Source organism: Solea solea, chromosome 14 (genome assembly GCF_958295425.1).
Source record: "Solea solea chromosome 14, fSolSol10.1, whole genome shotgun sequence".
NCBI classification, from domain to species: Eukaryota; Metazoa; Chordata; class Actinopteri; order Pleuronectiformes; family Soleidae; genus Solea; species Solea solea.
The window spans coordinates 11,974,490-11,995,812 of NC_081147.1; the positions used below are offsets into that span (position 1 = coordinate 11,974,490).

The following is a 21,323-nucleotide window of genomic DNA, read 5'->3' on the forward strand; positions in this document are numbered from 1 at the left end:
TTCATATATGGTCTTAAATGACTGTATCGGACTAATATCTGTATCGGTAGATTTGTTAGTTTGTGATATCGGTATTGGACATAAAAAAGTGGTATCGTTCCATCCCTCTTCTGGTAACTTCTCACCAAGTTTCCCTCTTTCATTTAAGCAGCGCCACCATGAGGAGACATGAAGTAGTGACGCCTGGCGACTGAAACTGGCAGGGACTATTAAAATATCGATATTTGCCCTGGTGTCTCGTTTATCGTATTGCACGAGGAAGGACGAGGATATATTAACAAATCGATATTCTTCTCTTTTTTCTTTCCTTTTTACATTAAAGTAAAATATAAACCCCGATTTAGAAAGGAACCCAACAAAATTCCATTCAACAAAGGTTATTGTCATCGTCAACAACAAGAATCATTATACTGTTTTATTAAACTGCAGCCTTTGTGCTTTGTTTAGTGCGTTATTTCAAATTATGAGACTTGGATTTGAGGGCCACATTCAGCCTTTAATAATGTGACGTTAGTACAGAGACGACAGCTGGTGTGGTGGTTTGTCCACTCTGCTGATGATAAAGAAACACTTTTTTTTTTGGAAAATAAAAACAAAAGACAGATGATGGACAGATGGATGGATTTGGTGGGGATTAATGGCAGCAGTGATATCGGCGATGGGCAAACTGTCCATGTTGATATTTTCTGTGAATGAAAATGTAGCAGTGGCACTATTTCCTAACTCTCTGCTCTCCTCCCATGTGTGTGCGAGTTTGAGTGTGTGTGTGTGTGTGTGTGTGTGTGTGTGTGTGTGTGTGTGTGTCCTGAAGTAATGCTGATAGCCAGAGTAAGCGCTGGGAATTTAATCTCAGCAGAGCTATGCTGTGCTCCCCTGATAACTAAATACACACACACACACACACACACAGCCTCTTTCACTTTTCACTGCACAGTGTATCAGTATCCAGTCCACAGCTGCTGCTGCTGCTGCAGTTCCTTTTAGCAGGGCATCGGACCTGCAACTCTAGTGGACTCTACCATCCCATCCATTGGCTAGAGGGAAAATGTATGGAATTAGATTTGTGTCACTATCACACTTTTTAAGAAGCAAATAAAATATCAATATATTAATATTGATATTGACTTCTTTGCGCCGTGGGTTTTTGTTTTGGCTTCTGACCATGGGCGGGCCTTACGAAGCTGCCTGCTGATTGGCTACTGAGTTTTGGAGTGACAGCTGTCTGGAACTTGTTCCCCAAAATCCGACAACATAATTGTAATTATCTAACGTTTGTCAGATTATAAACATTAGATACTTACAGTTATAAGTTTCAGACAGACAGTGAAGATACAATAATTTCGAATGATTAAATCGGTGTTTTATTTGCATGGTGAAAAGTGTCGTTTGAAAATATTGGCACAAATCTAATTCCATAAAAACAAACAATTGCAGGACTGACCGGTTCACCTTTGAGTGTGACACAGTGCAGAAATTGTGGTATATGGTTTTATCATTATTGCTATTATTATTATTAGACATATTCATTATGTGTAATGCCAGTAAAAAGTAAAAGCTGTCTCCATCCCAGTGCACAGCTGCAGCCAGATGTGTGAGGCTGGGCAGTGGACTGAAATGTTGAAATGTTGAAGTGTTGGAAGTTTCCATGTTCCCAGTCGTCAGTGGGAAGAAAGGCTCCTGCCTGTAGATGTCATCAAGAGAGTTTCCGGAGCTGCTTCATTGAAAGTCTACTGGAGCCTGACTGTGTGGACTCGTGCTGCATTTGTGTCTTAGGGGAATTACTGTCAGAACAGTTCAAGGCAAATCGCTTGGAAATATATTTTAACTCATTTGAAGCCATCAAGGCATTTAAGTTCTCTGCACTCAGGAGTTTCTGCAGTTAACACCGCGGTGACATTTTACACATCATGTTCTTCCCCCGTGAGATGAAAAGTGTTGATTTTAACTGAAGTGAAAATGTGTATGTGCAGTATAGGAAACCACCGTGTTCTATTGTGTCTTTGCATTTAAGTTTATTAGATTAATTTGGACCAAAGCAGACCACAATTGGCTGAGTGCATACAACAGCTCCTCTAATTTACATATTTACTGTCTAGTCTGACGCTGCCAGGGAAGCTTTTTTTTTTTTTTTTTTAACAAAGAAAAAAATATCAGGAGCCTGAAACTGAGGCAACTGAATGAAACTCAACCTTTAACACGTCATTATGAAAACTGAGATATTTGCATATATGAGTATATAATCCACAAAAGTAAAATAAAAAAAATAGCACATCAGCAATGACAGCTAGTCTTTCTCCATCAGCCTAGACCTCATCTTAATATGTGAACGAGTTTAACTGAGGTCATCTGCGCTGTAACATAAAATAAGATGAACTCATTCATTCACAGCTGACAGTAACATGTTTACATTGGTTGGCTCTCTCCGCAGACATCTTTTATGGTTAACATCACTTTCTATGAGTCAGAATTAAGGTCTTGACCTGAAATTACCTATAAATCTCTGACAAACTCCCACCCAGTTAATCTCACCGTCTCCTTAGCCCGGGTTAAACCAGCTAATAATGTAATTATAATGTAATGGACAGCTAATACAGCCAAGTAAAATAATATTAATAATAAATAATATATAAAAGACTAAATATAATATAGTTGGTCTTTATAATATTATAGATTATATTAATAATATAATTAGTGCACACAAAATATTAATTTGTGGCCACAAAATAGGTCAAATCGGCGCACAAATAATATTAATAACATTCTCCCTCTTCGCTCGCTTTACTTGTGCAGGTAATTCATGAGAATGTTATTAATATTATTAATTTAGTGCACACATTATACCTGTTTCTCCTCCCACTTTCCAAAAACATGCAGATTTGGGGATTAGGTAAATTGGACATTCTAAATTGACCGCAGGTGTGAGTGTGAGAGTAAATGATTGTTTGTCTCTATGTGGCCCTGTGATGGACTGGCAACCTGTCCAGGTTGTGACCCCACCTCTCGCCCTATGTCACCTGAGATTGACCTTCATGTGGAGGGTAAAGTGGTAGAAAATGGAGGGATGGATGGAATTAGTATTTGGTGTGCACAAATGAATCTTTTTTCCCATGTCATGTCTGCGGCTTAGTATTTACAAGTATCTGTAATTGAAAATCTAACATTTCCCATGTGAAATTTTCACAAATTTACCCTGGAGGCCGGATAGGACCCACTGGCGGGCCAGTTCTGGCCCGTGGGCCTAACGTTTGACACCCCCGCTCTACAGTACGATGTGTTTCCTTCAAGAGCTTTAGGTTGTTGTTACAGGAAGTGTAAACAAATCTTTGTTTGTGTTCATAAACTATCAAACAAGATGGTAAAAATCAGTTTATTCATCTATTGCTTATAACAATGAAATGTCACTAATAATTAGACTTTTCTCTCTCTAGTGGTTTTATATATAAAAAAAATCTTTGCATTTTATTTAACCTGCACTTAACTAGGCAGCACATTTATGGATAAACCATAATATGCTTGCTATGTGTGTGTGTGTGTGTGTGTGTGTGTAGTCATGGCCGGGGGTAGACTGAGTGTTTTGGAATGGCAGGGAGAAGAAGTAAGGGGGTTGATGAGAGGAGGAGGGGGGGAGAGGGGGGAGGAGAGAGGAATAGCTGTCAGGCAGCAGACAAAAGCTTTGTTTGAAGTGTCAGTTTAACGACACTGTGTGTGAGTGTGTGCGCGTATGCATGCGTGTTTGTGTGTGTGTTCATTTAGACCACATTAGACATCAGAGAAATATCAGCAGGCTTTCCTGGATCGACACAGGAGAAGAATATCCTGAATGCCATCAGTATATTTATCTACAGCTTTTAGTCTTGTGCTTTATAGACGGATGGTAAGAAAGAGGAAAGTCCGAAAATCACACTGCTTTGTATCTCGACGCGTGTGTTCGGTATTATAATGAGACACTGCCTTCCAACACACTGTTACCTTGCAGCTTTGTTTTCATGCACATCACACAAACACTGACACTGATGGAGAGATAAATGGCAGGACTCTGCGGCTGCTTTGTGCTTTTCTTGTTTTATGTGCGCAGGAGACAAGATAACGATGACATAAAGACGTATAGAAATCACACAGTATGTTAAGGAGTTACTTCTTTTCATATGGGCGTGTTTCTTTAAGGTTTATCTTTCCCACTTTTGTTAGTATTTGTGATCTCAAATGTGCCAAAACAGTAAAAAAAAAAAGGAAGGTCAGTCAGAGCTACCAGTACAGAATGTTGAAGCTCATTTTTAATGCTAAAAATGAATAAAAAAAAAAAGTAAAGCACTTTATTATTTCTTGAAGATGTCAAATTGTAGTTATTAAGAGAAACATTTTTTTAGTAGTTTGCCAAATAAATAACAATAACATTTTCAGTTTTAAACAATTTTTTTAAAAGATTTCTAAAATATATGTTTTCTCGTTTTTATGACAGGTGGTCTAATAAATGTATTAAGCACTGTATAATTTTTTTCTGTATGTTAAGTACAAAAATCCCTTTTAAACACAGTGAGGTGCATTTTAGTGGCATGTAACTTCAGGTCAAAGAGGCCAATGGATGACAGTTGACCGAGTCAGGACCCTGTGATGTGTAAGATATAAAGGAAACATTAAACACATGTTTAATGATAGGTTTGGTACCATTTCAATCTGAATCAATACTCATCTTCTACCGCTTTATCCTCCACAAGAGGACGAGGGGGGGCGCTGGTGCCAATCCCAGCTGACATAAGGCGAAAGGCCGGGGGACTTGAATCAATACCAGTAACTTCAACTGTGGTTGATTTTCCAGAACTTTTACTCACGTGATCATGAAATAAAGTTCAGGGTTCTGAAAGTCCACACTTCTCAATTGCAACCACACCACATACCAAACAAACAGAGAGTCTGTGGGTTCACGCTCAGTTTGTACTCTTTCAGTTGTTTCTGTAGCTCACAGTCAGAGGTGAAGCAGTTCATGCTTCTCTGTTCACACTTCTCTCTTCACTTAGAGGCTACTGTACCTTCTCAACACTTCAGGCAATTTGAACCAATGCTTCGTTTATTCTGTTTTTGATTGTGCTAGGATGTGGCATGCAAAGTAAAAATGTGACACTTTGTGCATGAACCTTACACACTAAACACCAGGTCTGCATTAAATAAAATAATACAAGATCATAGAAGTCACTGCTTTCAGATGTGAGTGACATAACGAACGGTTATACTTTATTATACTGTAAATATCAAGCACATACTGTGTCTATTCTGGTAACTGTCGTCCATAATGTACATTCTATTTTAACTTTGTATAGTCGGATTGTTAATATCTTTCCATAGTGTACGTTCACATTATGTTGAAATGCATGTTTATTACCTTTATCTTTACTCTCTTTGCTGCTGTGACAATGTAAATTTCCCCACTGCGAGACTAATAAAGGACTATTTCATCTTATCTTATTCAATCAAATCTGTTGGTCTATGTTTTAAACAACGTTTTTGGCCACTCACATTGCTTCAAATTCCAGTTTTCACCCATTCATACAGCACATCACTTCTGTCACGCGGGGTATCGCACCCCGACCTTCTGCTTGAAAGATGACACTATTATTATTCCTTAAATCTTAACAGATGTTTTTTGAGTAACTTTTGTTACAGTTCAAGTGTCTTTTAAGGAGAACATTGACTGAGATTCATATTTTCTTTTCCCACTGCAGCTTCCCTTGGCGTTGACTTTGTGGCTACAGAACATCCAGCAGTAAGGTAGGACAACACAGCGCTCACTCACTCGCTGCTGCTCATGTAACACACTGCACAACAGTACTCTGTGCTCTGTTAAACTTAAAGTCACACAATCCTTTTAAAATATACTTCGAAAACCGGCTGTGTAAGTTCCACTGAATTATCCTGATTGTATCTACATCAGTGCGACTTTTCCCTCATTTTGATAATGAATGGATTTGATGAAAATGTTAATTTAACTGAGGGAGAAGATGAGATAACTTGTGTTCTTGTATTTGTTACCTCAGTATTTTCTGGCATAAAAACTGACCAGTGGTCCTCCTGGAGACCAAAACCTGGTCCTAATGAGCAGGGGTGGAAAGTAATGCATTACATTGACTCGCGTCACTGTAATTGAGTAGGTTTTTTTGTGTACTTGTAATTTTACTTTTACATACGTATGTTTTTTTTGCAAGTACTGTACTTCTTTTTTTTTTTTAAAAAGATTGGCCTTGACAGAAAAGTAACTAAGTAATAACTTTAGTAATAACTGAGTACATTGTAAACAAGCTACTTTTTTTACTTTGACATTTTTAAAACCAGTACTTTTACTTGTACTTAAACGAATACTTAACCGATTTGCATGTGGCTTTGTATTGCTAGAATAGCAGTAGTACTGCTATTATTGTAGTATTACAAAAGTATTGTGCTTCCCTCCCTCAGTTTTCCACTGAGTTGTAAAAAATCAGTTTACATGGTTATATAAGTGCAGATGCATAAGCTGAAATTTACATATGATCCGATTAGTCGACTAATCGCAAAAATAATCGGTGACTAGTCGATTATTGACATAATCGTTTTTGGCAGCACTACTGGCGGGCGGCGGCACCGTCCGCGGGTGGCGAGTATTTTGTTTTGTATTTTTATATTTATTATATATTTAATTCCTCTCAGGGATTTGTGTGTTTATACAAAGAGCGCTGTCTGCTTCGAAGCTTGAGACAGCGAGACTCTCGCGGGGCAGCGAGGGCAGTGCATTCTGGGAGTTGTTGTCGTCTACATGAGCCAACATTACATTTTTCTGCCTTTCTCGGCCATGAAGGCACTTACTTCAAATATTATTTCACATTTCTACTACATAGATGACCCACTTTTAATAGACATTCATCTTTCCAATGGTGAAATATCCCTTTAAGTTAAATGTTAGCAAAGTAGTGGTACTTTTACTTGAGTAGAATCTTTCAAGTACTATTTCCACCTCATTTCTGAGAAACTGGTTATGGCTGACCAAATGAATGGAGGTCAATGTAGAGTCCGAAGAAGAACAGCCGCTGAGTGTGTGTGTATATATGTGTGTGTGTGTGTGTGTGTGTGTGAGAGAAAGAGAGAGACAGCATGTATTAATTGGCTCTCAGTCATTGTAGGTACTCTAACATAATGGCTTTTGGAGCCAGTGAAACAAAGGATTAGAGGAGAGAGCGCGAGAGATATTGAAGTGTGTGGTACAATGAAAACAGGCCACTTAAGCACATTTCTGAGAGCAAACACTTTGTAGTAAAATCATATTTAGAGAATAAAAATGTTAAAATCAGATTCGACTCTCTCATACTCTCACACTGTCACATACCACAATTCTTTCAGATGTTTTGAAACAGGCTTCTAACTACTCTTTACACAATGATCACGTGACCATTCTTTCTTTCTTTTAGAAGAAAGATATCAAACGTTTGAAATGTTTGACTTAAATACAAATTGTGTTTTCACAGCGATCTCAAAGCAGACAGTGATTACAGTCAGAGTTTCTCCTGATCCTGATCCAGCTGCCAGTGATCATCACATTACAAATACAACAATGTGTGACTATTCGCCGCTCAGACGTGACGATTAATAGTTTGCATTAATATTCTCTTCCTTTCATTAATTAGCTGCTGCTGAATAATGAGCAGATGAAAGGTTGGAGAAGATTCTCACAATCTTCCAAAAGGGAGGAGAAAAAAAAAACCAACGTTTCGATTTCATTTAAAGTTTGTGAGAGAAGGCAGCGAAACACTTGTGGTTACCAGTTATTATCAGTTATTATACAGTGTCTCAGGCTGGACGCGTGAGCGTTTTACTCAGATGATTGGTGATTAATGAAGTGATATCATTTTAAATTAAAGCAGGATTTCATTTTTATTACTCGCTCTCTGATGTCCATACTTCAGCAGCCTCACGCATAGCAGACACAGAAGGTGCAAGTTTCCTATTAGACCACGGATTCATCTGTGAAGGCTCTACAGAGATTGTTGGGTTTCAAGCAGGGATTTCGATTGAATTGAAACTGAAGTGACCGTGGTGTGGCCATTGTGTGTCAGACAGCCACAAAAAAATCCCAATTAAGAGTCAACTAAAAACACAAAAAGAATATGATTGAAGTGGTGGTGGTCTTGGATATTATCTTTCAACTTTACATAAAGAGATATCTCTTTACTGACAAGAAAAGTCTGTGAACAGCCACGCTACTTCCTGCACAGAATTGAGTATTTGTGTAATCCTACACCTCGGTAAAGCCAGTATAATTTGTTGTAATCTTTATCTTTAAATATTTCCTGCTATAAAACTTGATTAAATAATTAAAGTTTTACCGTCGATATAAAATGTTGCAGTTATGGCTTTAAATGCACAGTATGTCATTTCTGCTGTTAGGAGTCTTACTCAAAACCAAAGACGTAGTTTGATGATGTCATGAAGCAGCGTGGGATCATGGGATTTGGTGTCTTGTTTTCTTACTGGTTCTCCTGTGTATTTTATAAGGGAAACTTTGATGCCAGGCCACACGGTTGGTGTAGTGGTTAGCACTCTTGCCTTTGCAGCAAGAAGACCAGGGTTTGTGGAGTGTGTGTGTGTGTGTGTGTGGGGGGGGGGGCGGGGGGGGGGGAGACACTCCAAATTGACTGTGAGAGTAGATGGTTGTTTGTCTCTATGTGGCCCTGTGATGGACTGGTGACCTTTCGCCCTATGTCAGCCGGAATTGGCACCAGCGCCCCCAATGACCCTCATGTGGAGGATGAAGAAATAGAAGATGAATGAATGAATGAATGAATGAATGAATGAACGAATGAACTTCGATGGCAGAATGTGGGGGGGAAATGGCAATGAGTAGTCACGATCCAGTAGTGACAAATACACACAATGAAATAAAAAACAAAAGACAACACACTGGCTAACGACCTGTACCAAATATTTCCTTCCTTAAGTTATAGCAGAGACATTTAAGTGGATGACTTAAAATAAAATGGTCCCTTGTGTTAAATACATACTTATTAACCCTTAGAACACCTTTAGCTGCTTTTTTTCCATTACTTTATATACATAGGCTAAAAAATGTGCAATATAGAGTGTCTTATATCCTTTTTTTCCAGCACAATGTAGGCAATCTGATTAAAAAAAAACACACCTGAGCAAAAAGTACACAAAATATTTAAAATTGGATTGAATTTGTGAAATCTGGAAATCACAGTTTCAGAAAAATATAAATATAAATATAAATATAAATATATATATATATATATATATATATAAACAAAAACGGTCTGTTTTGTGACTTTGGCACAATTATTGCTACTTTATATTTCAAAAATGTGATATTAAATTAATCATAAAAACTGAATATGTGACCTATAAACACACCCCCAGGATGTCCATATAAGGAGTTGTGTATTATAGGGTTTTGTTTTTAGATATTCTAATGCAGAAATGTTACATCTTATAACTTTATACCTGCTCAGTTATCAATTTCAAAAATGGGAATTTAATTAATGAATGAATTAATGAATTAATAGTGGATGGATGAACATCCTAGTTTGCTCACAGTGTACCAGTGAACTCTGATTACACCCAGCAGTGTTAATGCATTGACACTACAGAGCGCTGCTTCCCATCATCAGTTTCAAGATTTCTTTGTGCACTGCTTGATGTGTAACTCTCCAGTCTGCCTGAAGGCTGTTTTCATGTGGCAGCGGGCCAGTCACTTCCAAACTGCACCTTCCAAAAAAAAAAGAAAAAAAGAAAAGAAGCAGCAGCAGCAGCAGCAGCAGCAGAGGATGACGTTCATCACTGGAGGAAATGAGAGTGCAGCGGTGGCAACAATGACACTGTATATTCTCAACACTGAAATGTGTCATGGCAATTATTTCACAGGAATGTGTTTATGCTAAATGGCTGCAGGTCATTTTCAGGCAGCTGCCAATACAACAGATGACACACAATCATCAAATATGGCGTGAAGACAAACCTCTCTCTGTTGTCATTTGAAGGGAAAACTGATTATTCCCTGATTAGCCAGATCAGTGATAAAGGCTTTCTTTATGTCCTGGCATTCACCTGATAATGAGGGGTTAATAATTCAACACACTCAAAAAACAACCTCCTCCTCCTCCTCCTCCTCCTCCTCCTCCACCTCCACCTCCACACACACACACACACACATCATAGTTAATCTACAGACTATTAGCTGATGAGAAAGAATTAGTGCTGGGTAAATTAGTTAATTAGATAATGAATGAACACACTTAACTACATCCTGTATTAGGTGAATCTGTGAAATCGGAGCAGGAGAGAAAGACAGACACAGCAAATTATCAGATAACAGGTTAGAGAGAGGAGGACAAAAGATGGAGAGGGGGAGGCTGAGGAGGAGGAGGTGGAGGTGGATGAGGGGGGAGGGGGGGGGGGGGGTTGGAGGAGGGAGAGAGTCAGACAGAGGCATCTGGTGACGTTAACGTTTGTCTCTCAGTGCAATGAGAGCCAAGCTCTGGAGACATAGTCTGGTTAAAACAAACAGTAATGCAATGTGTGTATGTGTAAGTGTGCAGACACACACACACACACACACACACAGTGTTTATATTCCTGTGAGTATGGGGACGGTCTCTAATCTTTCTTTGTCTCTTCCTGCCCTTATGATAAACTGCCTGTCTAACAATGTTTTGTATCTGTTAGTGTGTGTGTGTGTGTTACAGAGAATGACTCAGGGCGAAAAAAAACAAAAACAGGAAGGGAAATTAAATTTTGATTGGATTAATATGAACTTTGCCTATTTTTGTGTGTGTGTGTGCGTGTGTGTAGCGGCACAGTACTATAACAGTGTTGCGTTCTAACACATTACATACTAACCTCTCACAGTAAAGTGATAAAGGGCTGGAAAGATGCGCTTTTGTCAATATTCAATTGGATTATGTTACTTGGGTGCTGATTTGATTTGTGATTTACTGCCTTTCTTCAAGCAGTGTGATTCAATTGTTTGAATAATTGTGATTTCTTTTTTTTCTTTAACTGAGATTCAAACCTGTGACCTTCTGGCTGTCAAGCAACAGTGCTAGCCACTGTTCTTGCCGTGTGGCACCTGAGACAATAAACCATGAGTCATATTTCCAAGATCAATGCACCAATGTCACATGCTGGTCGGTCACTCAGTCGGACATTTATGTAAATTGAATGTCCCATTGTGGTACTTACGGGATTAAAAAAAATAACAGTACATTCCAATTCAGTTTTTAGAGGTTTCTACATTCTTCTTGTTCTGTTTATCTAGACATTGACATTTGTTTTTGCTTCAAATTACTGTTATTCTGTCGGTCGACCTCTAATTTGTATATTTTTGCATTAACAGAAGAACTGAATATTCAAAAATTCCTATCCATCTCTACTTCCTGCAGCGCCAAAGCCACTATACTTGAATAGTGCATGGTCTTGACTGACTCGACTGACCCAGTGAGACTCGGTTAAGTGCTGAAAATCCCCCAAGCCTGCAGACCTGTCTGCATTATAATCTGCAATGTCATGTTTCCTATTTCTACATCTATGGAGCTGATGGGAACTGACTGCCAGATAATGAAAGTGCTGTGAGAAATAGGTAATAAAATGACTTGACTAACGGATTACAGTTCAAATAAACTGTATATGAAGAGTGGCTTCCATGTTTAATAACATTATGTCTGTTAATATCCGTATCATATAACCTCCCTTTGCTCTTTCACTCGCATACATACATTTTCCCCGTGCGTATGTGTGGGTTTGTGTGCACATGTGTGGGGAGGGTGTTAATTTCCATGCTGAATGCAGTGTTTATATGTTAATGAGATCTGTCATCGAGAACACGACAGCTTCACTAATGCAATCACAGCCATTATCACGCTCATGATCTTTGTCTCAGACACGATCGGCGATGTCACGTGCTCGTCACGGCTGCCGCGACAGTGTCCCCGTCATTTCCATAAAGCGCCTGTGACATTTCCTCAGTCGCTCGCCGTCAAGGAGTTCGGTGGTTGTGTACATTTAATTGAAAAGACAGCCGTGTAATCCTCTCTTTTTAATCTCACTCATTTATGTGTGTGTGTGTGTGTGTACGTACATACATGTGTGGGTAATTGTGTTTGAGGCTCAGGCAATGGTTAAAATTGACAGTATTTTTTAGCAAGTCTGAAACCTTTACCTCTGATGTTATGGATTCAATTCTGTACCTGTGCCGACGATGGATCAATAGCAGTGACTCTTATGAAAACATGAACATACTATACTGAGGCATGTCCTCATTGTGTTGTATTGATCACAGTTTAGCTGCTCTCACTGTGTCACTGATAGCTCTCTTTTTAAACAGTCAACAAACCTCAGAGCTAAACGGATAAAAAGCAAATCTCGCTGCATAATCCCTGAAGTGTGTCACAGGATTTCACCAGACTGAAATATTGTTTTAGAAGTCCTCAAAGAGGCTGTGCAGAGGCAGTTCAACTTTGATGTTAGTAATAATCTTTAACAAAAATCTTTTTTAATAATACTTTCATGCAAATGAAAAGTTGAATTTTTAAGACAACAAAACACAGGATTTACACAATATTTAATTATGGTGCTTTCGATGTTACCAGGTCAGAGTTTATGACTTTCCTCTACGTACCACTATGTTTTTAGCAAGTCAAAGACACATCATCAAATCATCAGAGACTTTAAACTCACGTTAATTCATTCTTTAGGCCACTTGAGAGCAGGACAACAAACACAACAGGTAGTGACGTCAACCCGATAATACGAACTCCTGTTTTGAAGCCTTAAAATTCAGTTTGACCTGCGCCATGTTAAGATTTTTGCAACTGTAAATTCAAAGACGTCACCTTCAGCCGTGCTGTCAGTCACACTGGTGCAGGGTTGCCAACCGCCCTGTAAAATAAGGGTTTGTTCCGTATTGAACGATAAAAACAGAACGCACTTTGTTCCTGATTTTTGCAAAAAAAACGTGACAGAAAAATGACACATTGGTCCACTAATGAAGATTGTGCGATTAGTATGAGGGAAAAATCAAATCCTCCTCCTGCTGTCAGGTCCTCTCCATCTGTCTGTCATTCATTACTATCCAACAGGAAATGGGCGCTTTTAATTGGTCGTCCGCTTCACTGCGAGTCCTGCGTAATTATTCTATGTATTAACCCATTCCTTATTTTCTCATCAAGACGTTGGCAACCCTACACTGATGATGTGCCATATTTTGTCATCTATTATCCTCCAAATGGGAACAACATTTACAGAATTGACATCATGTGCTATTGAATAAGACTGAGGCCACTGACTCCTCAATAAAATGTTTACTGACATTATAAATCAAGTGCGAAGGAGAAGCAAATTCTTCCTTAAACTTCCATTTAAACTGACTTCTTTTCGCAAACTGCAGAGGAGCCCCCTGGTGGCTATCCAGTATATTATTACTTCCTGATTAGCTTCAACCAGCAAACCAGAAAACTACATCCACTCTTTAGAAATGGTCTATGTGTTGGACACATCAGCAGAGTTTTATTTACTCATCCGGCAAATGCGACAGCAGTCCTTTGGAGTCAATTCTCTGCAAACTTAGAAAATGTAACTCCAGTATTTGCTCTGTTTTGGTCTAAATCCATGCTACTGAGGGACATGTCTGGCACTTATGCTACTAAATGCACCACTGTGCTCACAAACTATAGTCTCGAGGAAGTTTGGTAAGAGTACAGCAGGTTTATCGGAGCTTTTGGAGCATTTTTTGGAGCTGTGGTTTATACAGATAAATGAATAAAAATGATCAGGTTCTGAATAGTATTTCAATCGGGGGGGGGGGGGGGGGGGGGGGGGTTGGGGGTGCATGACAGAAAATAATAGAGAACCACTGCTAATGCAACAAGCTCAAGTAAATCTTGCGATATTAGTTTCCATGAAGACTCTCCCTCTCCGACATGATGCTCAATTTACTGCCTATGACCAAGAAAACTACCGTCTATTACAACAGGGAGTGTTGGATTAGTGGATGTGGGAGTGATTTTAGACAAATCCACAGTTCTGCTCGAGTGGCTAAATCATCTAAATACCTAAATGCCCTGCTCCATAGTGTTCACACTGGTTAAACACACGGGTAACACTACTACACCACCTGACTCTCAGTTCTTGTTGTTAATAATGAAATCTCTTTGTAGTGCTAATATCTGCCCTGATTATAGTTTAATTTTTGTAGCTTGGGAGCAGTTACATTTTAAGATATTAAACCAGAGCACAGAATAATACCACATAAAAGCTATCCCTCGGTATCATTGAAGCTACTATAAAATGCCATTATGTACTAATGCACCACTTGTTTCTAAAACAGAGAGAGCAAAACATACCTCCACAAAATAAAGCCACATTATTATTTTTTGTTGTTGTTGTAACTGTTGTGAGCCAGCAAACCATGATTCGTGTCACCTCACAGGGCTAAAACTACCTGTTGTACAAAAGGCTGACAGCTCGAGAAAACACGAGAAATAATAAATGACTCAAAGCCAATTATCCACCTTCAGTGGCATAAATAAACGATCCCGTTGTTCTTACATGACCTCGTCTACTCGGCTGCAACTCTGTCCTGCCTTTCCTTCCCTCTCTCTTTGAGCAGAGCCTGTGTATGTGTGTCTCTTTTGCCAGCATGAACAAGCTGAAAACACACACATACACACATACACACAAACACACACATGCCTGCCAGTTTTTATATGTGCAAGACAGACGAAGGAGCAGCGTGTGTGTGTGTGTGTGTGCACCCATTTGTGAGTGAGTGAGTGTGTGTGTGTCTGAAAAAGATAATACAATTTTTTGGACTCTGGCAGCATTACCTCTTCTTCAATGTTGCTATGGTAACAAGCTCCGGACCAGAGAGTGAGAGCGAGAAAGATGGATAGAAAGACCCCCAAGGACAAACACACACATGCTGGCACACACACACACTCACACACATATACACACACACACACACACACTGTAAACATGCCTCCACAACAGCTCTCCCCCTCTCTCTCTCTCTCTCTCTCGCTCTCTCCCTCCCTCCCTCCCTCTTCCTCTCTCAGACAAAGGCTTTTCCAGCCAATTATCCAGCTCCGGCACATAAAGGGTTAACAGCTGCTTGGTGTCTGTACCACAGAGATTTTACCTCGAGCCATTTGGTCTTGGCTGTAGTCGTGCAGCACACTATTGTGCAGCTTTGAATGTATGCCAACTATGTGAGACGGCATTCACTCATTTTGGGAAATTGCAATAACACCATCTCTCGCACACACACACACACACACACACACACACACACACATATGGCAGCAGCGAGACATGCCGCACACACTGAATAACCAAATACCAGCTAACCGTGCTGCGACTTCTTTTCATGGCACTTAGCATCATTCCAAAGGAATATCTGTGTGTCTTTACTTAATTAGGCTTCCTCTTTGGAAAGACAGAACATTACGAATCACCGACTGCCTCAGTGGAAATGCACTCAACTGCAACTAAAAAAAAAAAGCACCATCAACATCTGTAATCTATTGCAAATGAATAATAAAACTAAGAATGAGGTGACAACTTGAAACTTTGGGGATTGTCAAACTTAACTTGGAATGAGTAGATTTGCGTTTAAATAAAGTCCTGAGATAAGCTTTTCTTCTCTTCAGCGTCGATAGTTGCTGACGCCGTCTGCTCTTTGGCGCGGGGCAGGTAACATATGGTTGGATTATCAGAACAAAACAAAAAAATCCTTAATGCAATGGTGGTAATTGCTGATAACGCAGAAACAGAAGTAAAACAACTTCCACTCTCTCCTCAAGTGTTTCTGTGCAGCCTGATTTAACAACAGGGCAACACGACCTTGTCGTTTTATTAGGATTACGTAACTATGTGCTGCTCATGCGCGTTGCATGTTTGAAATTTAACCTAAAAAACACGTGCCTTTCTAGGAGTTAGGGACAATACACAAAATCTACAACCCTAGTACCCCAATACTGTCAACTGTGGAGGAACAACATTCCCCTGTCCCATAGTCGAGGTCGATGAATATAGATTTGTTTTGCCAGTGTCGATCTTTACAAATCACAGTGGTCGATGGCCGATATTTTTTGGCTGATTTTGTTTCCTCCATCTGATAAAACACAACACTGTAAAAATTACAAATTATACACACAATGACATAATAAACATAAAGAAACATTTACTGAACAACACCCACTGCAGTTCACTGTTGGATGAAAAGAAGAAGATCTTCTTGCATCTATTTTTCCCCAACTGGTTAATCTGTCTTCCCCTCGTCTTTCGGTGAGTGAACTCCATGTCCACATCTTCTCTCGCTCACGTTGAGGTCCTTTCAGTGACTTTTTACACACAGAATTATAGAGCAGATGGACTGACCAGCCGGCTGTTGAAAACCTGATAGAGCCGTCAGGGATTTTATCAGAGCACTTTAATCACTCACTGCACATCCTGGACATCCTCAGTCATTCATCTTATCACTGAGAAGGCCACTAACTGCAGTTTATGAGCCTCTTTACCAGAGGACTCCATGAACCCAGTTTGCTTACAGGTAAGATTGGGTGATACAGGTATCCCCTGTTTATCCACACAGATAAAAACCGGGCCAGGACTGTGTTTGTTGACCCCCTCATGTGGGGCAAGTGCATTGTGTGGGCTACAAGCTGCTTAAGCTGAATGTAAACTGTCAGCTGATCCAGTGGATTCTGTATTTTCTAACAGCCAGTCAGATCCAATACACTTCAAACACTGTATTACTATCTGATCTATCTCCACAGAAAAGCCCCGAGGGTTCTGTATTAACACCAGTGTGGTTTACTTTGCATACAGATGACTGCAGCAGTACGGCCCCAAGTTTGCTCTCGGTGAAACGCTCCACTGTCGTCCAGGACACATTTAAGAGGCTCCTGAGCACTACTGGAGCCAGTAAAAGTAAAAGCAGTCTTGATCTGAAAGCATTCAAAACAAAGAGAATGTTTATAGACTTCACATGTGACCTAAGAGCCCTATCAAATTTGACAAGGGACAGTCCGACCATTGAGCAGGTGGAGGAGAGCACTTGAGCAGTATAACTGGCCTTGGGCTTCACTTTTAAGATAAACAGGGCCACTCAAAATGCCAGAGAGCTTCTTCCTGACAGAAAGCAGGTGTCTACATTTGCTGTAGATGTTTTATTGAATGACTGTTGAGCTGCTAAACCAATATATACAGCATATTTATATTGTTTTGAAAGGCTGATCAATGCCTGCATACACCGACTTCATATCGCCTACCCAGGAAAACAAACGCAGTGACAGGATATACAGTATGTATGTCCTCAGAGATGATCACCTGATTAGATCATTCGGTCATAAAGATGGTTTCCCCCTGTGATTTTGCCAGAGACTTGACAGATTATAGGTTGGACGCCAGCCCATCAACAACATCAAAGTCATTTCCATATTCACTTCTGTCATTTTTATAGTTGTGTGGAAGAATGTGTTGTCCTTTTTTTTTTAAATGTCAATGTTGTTGTTTTTTACGTCATTGAAGAAAGAGAGAGAGAGGAGGCTGTGTTTTGTTTTTGGTTTTTTTTCAAAAACACCTACACAAGCACAGCTTTATGATAGTTTGCTGTTGTGAACATGAATGATGTTATCTGCTGCCTCACAGAAGAAGAGAGAAGTTCATAGAAACTGACAAACCCTTTTTCTGTGATTTCTCGATCTGTGCTGCTGTATCAAAACTGCTCCTGCATATGATCTTTTAGAAGGTTTGGTGTCATTATTGTCTGTTATTCAAGTCTCTGTTTTACCTTTAGCAGAGGACATTATAGCCAGATTTACTGCAAGGCTGCACCACTGTCATTTGCTACGGCACCTGAAGCTTATTTGTGTCTGTTTCAACAGATTTGTGCAATTAAGTATTTATTGCAATGTAAATAAATAGGTAAATGACATCAAGTCATGTTTAGGAAAATGGGTAGGAATATAAATAAAATTATGAAAATGAATTGCATAATAGATTTTTTTTACAAAATAGTTTTTCTATCATTCATACCAAAAGCATTTTACAATAAACAACTTTTTCTGTCTGTCTTGACGTACTGAGCTCTACCTCCGGGCTCAGACAGAGCCTGACAGGGAAGCTGTTGTTTTCTAGGTCAGTTTTCCCTGCATGGCAGACCATCAAGGCCACCCACATATGTGGTTCCACACCAGGGATGTACAATTGTTTAGAGAACGCTCCTTCTCCAACAGAATCTGACAAACTGGGACTTTGTGTTCCGTCTGTGTGAAAATGTCTGATAGACCTGGAATCTGTTCTCAGATAACGGTTCATGTCTTCCATCACAGGAATATAGGCTGGCTGCTCATAGTGATGGGAAATTACACACTGATACAGTTTGTGCTAGAAGGACAAAAAAGAGAAAACACTGTCGATGAAGACTGAGTTTACATCAGTGTAATCCATCTCTGACAAGAGGAAGGAGTTGATCCATATTTTTTGTTCTTAAGATGAGATGAAATTGATGTACCTCATATCTATAAGCTAAATAAAGAAGCTACCAGCCATGAACTGATACTGGCTGAGAATGAAGACTGGAAGGAGATGGAAACAGCTGTCCCTGCCCTGACCAAACATAAAAAATTAAACAGCATTATGTGGGTCCCTCCCTGCCACTGTGCTGCCAGCAGGTGGCACTATGTTTAGTTTAGTTTGACTTAGTTTTTCATGTGCTGCCAGCAGGTGGCACTATGTTTAGTTTAGTATGACTTAGTTTTTCATGTGCTGAGGTTTTCTGGCCAGGTCTCTCGTGTCAATTATGAAGTTTTGCGCAGATGTACGGCAAAGTTACAGGCCACTCCCTGTTTTGTGGCCAAACGGCTGCAAAGTTCAAAATGGCTGACCTGTTGGGTGCAGATCTTGTTTGTAGACGTGTTCAGGGTTGGTCTCTTGAAGTTTTGAGCAGATCAGTCAACATACGGTGAAGTTATAGAGCACTTCCTGTTTCATTCTGATGGCCGACGTGGCCACGCCCTTTTCAGTCGATGAGACCTTTTGATAGATTTTCATCTTTGATGTATCTAGTGAACGTGCACATCGTATCTTGACGAATCTAACAATCGCCAAATGGTTGCCAAAATTAAAATAGCTGTGACATGTTTCCACCAAGTTTCGTGAAAAATTGGCACAATTTAGTTTTGGTTTTGTCCTACCGGGTTTCACCTTTGGGGGGCGCTACTGAGCCATTTTGTACCACTTTTATGTATCGTACGTATTTAATAAAATAAGTGCCTCTAAAATGCAGTCCTTTTGGGGAAAAAAATTAATACATTCCAGGAATTCCAACCACCTATTATGCCCTGAGCATAATAATAACCATGTTTTCAGAAAGTACATGTTTTTATCTTAAACCAAATGAGTGATTAAATAAAAAGAATTCTGCACTCACAAGGTGCAACGTCTTAACTTAGCTCAAGACATTTGAAGTGGTTATTTACACCTTTAGCCATGTTACCAGAAAATGACTTTGGTAGAAGTTGAAGTCACTTTTTATAATATTAGTCAAGTAAAAGTCTTAAAGTATATGACATTTACTGTACTTAAGTATCAAAAGTCATTTTCTGATATAAAATGTAGTTTTAGAAGTAAGAGTATTAAAGTAGGGTGGTAGGGTGAGTTGTCTTTCAACTGGAAGGTTGTGGGTTCAATCCCTGGCTCTGCTAGTCTACATCTATACTCCACAGTATATATATCTATATATATATATACTGTATATATAGATATATATATACTGTATATATACATATATATGCATATATATGTATATACATGTATATACATATGTGTCCTTGAGCAAGACACTTAACCCCATGTTGCAGTGTGTGAATGGAAAGCTCTATACAAATACAGACCATAATACCAACTCTTCTTCTTCTGATTTTATTTGGTAGTAACAAGTAACAAAGATAGTTAGGGGAAATGTCGTGGAGTAAAAGTAAATAATAAGAAAGTAAAGTACAGATATGTGAATGTTGTACTTCGAACACTGCCTTTAGCTTTATGCTAAAGTAACAACTCTAGTGTCTTTCATATTTCGAGCACAGGCATAACATCGGTCTTTCACAAGAACAGCACATGACTTTATCTCCCAAACAGAACGACTGTGTCTTCAATTGGATTCAACTGCGACATTATTGGATTTCAAATATGAATGAATGGATAATTTATTTTTATGATTACATTCTTTGAATCTCTCTCGGTGTTGCTAATAGCCGCACAATAAAGCAAAAGCACAGCTATCAATCACTGCCACAGACAAGTACTTCTCTTACTTACCCAAATGTCACACCTGAGAATATCAGCGTAAATATCAAACAGCCAGGCAGTGAGTGAGCAGGTACATAAGGTATTCGACTGACACACACGAGTGAATCAGGCTGCTGTGACCATGGCTCACACTTTCTCTCAGGGAAGGACTACTGGAGGAACCAGAGCACACCATGTGGTACTGATGGCCGATTTGATGAGATGAAAGCACGTATGACTCATGTTTATAAGCAATAAACAATAGGATCCATTAAAACCTAAGATATCACTAATGCAAACAAACTCTCCATTGTCTTTGTGAAACAGCACAACAGTGGTTTGCCATTGGGACAACAAAGCAAGCAGACTTGTTGCTCAGGCTAAAAACAGACATCAATTAAACAACACCTAAGTGGAAGCAATAGCTCTCGCTCATCTCAACAGAGCCATCTGCCCAATAATGCGTCTGATATTGCCTGCTTGCATTCATCTACTAATTTAACGCGTGTGGCCACAGAAGACAGAAACCAGTTACGATGCTGCGCACACATTATTATGCACACGCACAGATGTATGTGGAAACTGTACTTACACGTCAAAAAAGTATTTATTTATCATTTATATTACTTTCTTTTCTTGCTAAGAGGAAGCAGCACCACTGTGGTGTTTAATTTCCTGATGCTATAAGACGACTTTGGTTCAACAGATGAGGATTTTGGGGATATTGTGGAGGAGCTGTGTCCTCCCGTCACCAGCCCTGGTCCCCTTTCCCCTGCCATGGTTTACCACACGCTAAATAATAGCCTGGCATGTCTAAACTTCTTTTTAATTGATGATTCATATATATTTTAACGTACACATTAGCAGTTATCGATGTACTGTACCATAATACTTGAGCCTTTTTTTAATTAAGCTGCTCTCTGTAGCTATCACATTAATCTTCTACCTTCTGTTAATCAGCGTGTGAGGTTTTGTGCAACGTCTGCAGTAACTTTGAG

At 39.4% G+C, this 21,323-nt stretch overlaps 1 protein-coding gene across 2 annotated transcripts in view; it reads right to left on the reverse strand.

The window, feature by feature from the left end:
* The window catches only part of aff2 (AF4/FMR2 family, member 2), a 152,813-nt gene that overhangs the window by 110,217 nt on the left and 21,273 nt on the right, over positions 1-21,323 (reverse strand). The gene's annotated exons all lie outside the window — the stretch shown is intronic.